This window comes from Mandrillus leucophaeus, unplaced genomic scaffold, assembly GCF_000951045.1.
Source record: "Mandrillus leucophaeus isolate KB7577 unplaced genomic scaffold, Mleu.le_1.0 Scaffold763, whole genome shotgun sequence".
Taxonomy (NCBI): domain Eukaryota; kingdom Metazoa; phylum Chordata; class Mammalia; order Primates; family Cercopithecidae; genus Mandrillus; species Mandrillus leucophaeus.
In genome coordinates, this window is record NW_012108286.1 from 800,745 (window position 1) to 803,673 (window position 2,929).

General features: G+C 32.6%; 1 protein-coding gene across 6 annotated transcripts in view; it reads left to right on the forward strand.

Moving 5' to 3' along the window:
* MAP2 (microtubule-associated protein 2) overlaps positions 1 to 2,929 on the forward strand; it is an 82,077-nt gene that overhangs the window by 60,318 nt on the left and 18,830 nt on the right. The gene's annotated exons all lie outside the window — the stretch shown is intronic.

A 2,929-nucleotide genomic window follows, 5' to 3' on the forward strand; every position in this document is an offset into this window, starting at 1 on the left:
TGTAATAATTGAAAGTTACTAAAGAACTGGCTTCACAGATGTTGTCTTCATTTACTGCTCATTGGATAGGATAATTAGAGCATGATCTCTGCAAGGCCATGTCTGTGGATCTGATTGCCTCTGAATTATGTGCTTTTGCTCCATTAATGGCTACAGTCAGTCATTTTCAGGTTAGCTAGGCTACAAATGATGGCATCATCATGCAAGTCACTCCTTTTTAAAGAAAAAACTGCACTCACCCTTATATAAAGAACTTTGTAAAATTTGTCAGCATATTGCTTTCCCAATCAGCATTGCCCTGCCATCTTTTTAAAATGCTTATTTAGATAAATCTATTAAACGAGAACCTGTAAAACATACCATTACATTCTAGAAATAAAGCAATCTTAGTTTCTATATCTCCATTCTATATGGATCTATTAAACTAAAGGATATTAGACATCAGAGATACCCATCTCCTTCTAATCCAACCCTCACATTTTCACAGAGTAAGAAACAGAAGTTCTCACATTACCCGCATGTTGCATATAGGGCATTAAATATCATCCTTCCATGGCTGAGCTATGAAGTCAGAGTCTATACTTTGTCTTTAATGAATAATTAGTCACTCGTGTGCAAGTATGTAATTTTGTATACCTTAGTCTTTTTTGTTTGCTTTACGTTTCATTTCATAACATGAAAATAAATGGTAATTCTATTTAACAGTGCTTTCCATGCCAAAGTTTTTTTATCACATCAGGATTGAAATTTGAAGCTTCTGAACTTTTATAATATTTTCATGAAATTATTTAATGCAAATACCATGTTATATTGATACACTATTAAAATACATGTTATATTAATACACTACATTAAATTTGGAAAGGTGTGTTGCATTTTTATCATATTTTTTGTTTTCTCCTATAATTCACAAGTTATTTTTTAAGTAATTCTAAAAATTAAGGTTTTAAAATAGAAACTAGTTAGCTTTTTAATTTCTATGGATAATATAAAGAATCAATTATGAAATATTGTAATTATAGTATCAATCTTGGCATCTTAAAAATAACATGGGGAGTTGTCTTCTATTTCTTTGGTAACTCCAGAAATACAAAGTTTTACCTTTCTTTACTTGACCATTGAGTCAACAAATATTTATTGAGCACCTACTACACCATGCTATGTTCTACATACTGAAATATAACAATGAACAAAACAGATTTCTTAAATTCTTGACATCATGGAATTTACATTCTAGGAGGAAAGGTGAGCAAAAAAAAAAGTGATATAAGAAAAATATGTAAAAAAGTGCTAAGTATGAAGGATAAAAATAAAGATAAGAAAGAGGTTCAGGATATGTTAAGAGGAAATTGCATTTCTGATAGGATGACTAGGAAAGGCTTGAGAAGGTGATATTTGAATAGAAGCTCCAAGGAAGTAAAGGAGTAAGCCATATGAATAACTAGGTAATGAGCCTTTCAGGCAAAGGCAGCCACACATCCAAAGACCCTGAGGTAGAAGCAGGCCTCACATGTTCTAGGAACAGCAAGGACATCAGTGTGACTGATGCCACAAACATCTTTGAGTGTAGAAAGTTTATGCTATTATTACATTTTTTTTAGTATTATTACATCTGTTCAAATAACAGAACTTTTATATTGCTAAACCAAAAATCTAAGAGTCAACTTTTCCTCTCACTTTCTCTCATCCCATATCCTAACCATCTTTAAGTGCTAATGATTTTGTGCCCTGAATAGCTCTTAAATCTGCCCATTTCACTCAGTCTGCTCTGCACTATCTTAGCCTAAGCAGAATACATGATCTCTTGTTGATATTGCCACAATGGTAATTAATTTTTGGTTTCCCTACATCTGTTGTTTGCTCTATCTGATGTACTCCCTATATTGTAACCAAACTTTCTCACCACATTTTTCATTAAATATTCCATTGTATAATTAGTTATTTAATATCTATCTTGTTTCACTTACTAGACCATAAGCTCCATGAAGTCAGAGATGAGGTCCATTTTGTCCATAATGTCCCATACATAGTAGGTGCTCAATAAATATTTATGCAATGAAAATTCAATGAATGTATTATGCCATATTCATGGGGAGGTGCATTATTTTAGTGACACTGTTGAATGATTATGAATGTTTTATGTCATGACAATTATTATCCAAAGAAACTTTCTGTGTTTGTCTAAACGAAGTTTGTCCAACCTGTGGCCCTGGGGGCTACATGTGGCACAGGATGACTTTGAATGTGGCCCAACACAAATTCATAAACTTTTTAAAAACATTTTGAGGTTTTCTGTGATTTTTTTAGCTCATCTGCTATTATTGGTTTTAGTGTATTTTATATGTGGCTCAAGACAATTCTTTTTCTTCCAATGTGACCCAGGGAAGCCAAAAGATTGGTCACCCCTGGTCTAAAAGAATATTGAAAAATTATACATCAAATAGAATATTGGATTTAAAAGCTGAGTTAGTGGTCCAGCTCTTCTATTAAAGTATTGCAATACCTTTGGTACTGATTTTTTTTTTGTCCTTATCTGTAGACCGGAAGCAACAAAATCATGCTTGTTTTTGTATATTGCACCATTTCATTTAAATAGACTCTTAAGTCATTTCAAACTCTCACATACATGGTACTACTTGGAGCATGATAGTAGTTATGCATTACAGCTCATCAAAAAAACATTCATTTAGGTATTCTAATAGATTCCATATGTGTTTGTACCATAAGGGCAAGCTGAAATTGAGTAAAAGAGCTGTGTTTCTGAAATAGAAGACAGGTGTAACGAGGGAAGAAGGAGCCATAGAGAGGGAGGAAGACGCAAATAAAATTAGTAAAATGTGAGGTGGAATCTTTTTAAATATATTCTTATAAAGTTTTAGGCATTATCTGTATTAGTCTGTTCTCACATTGCTATAAAGAGCTACCCAAG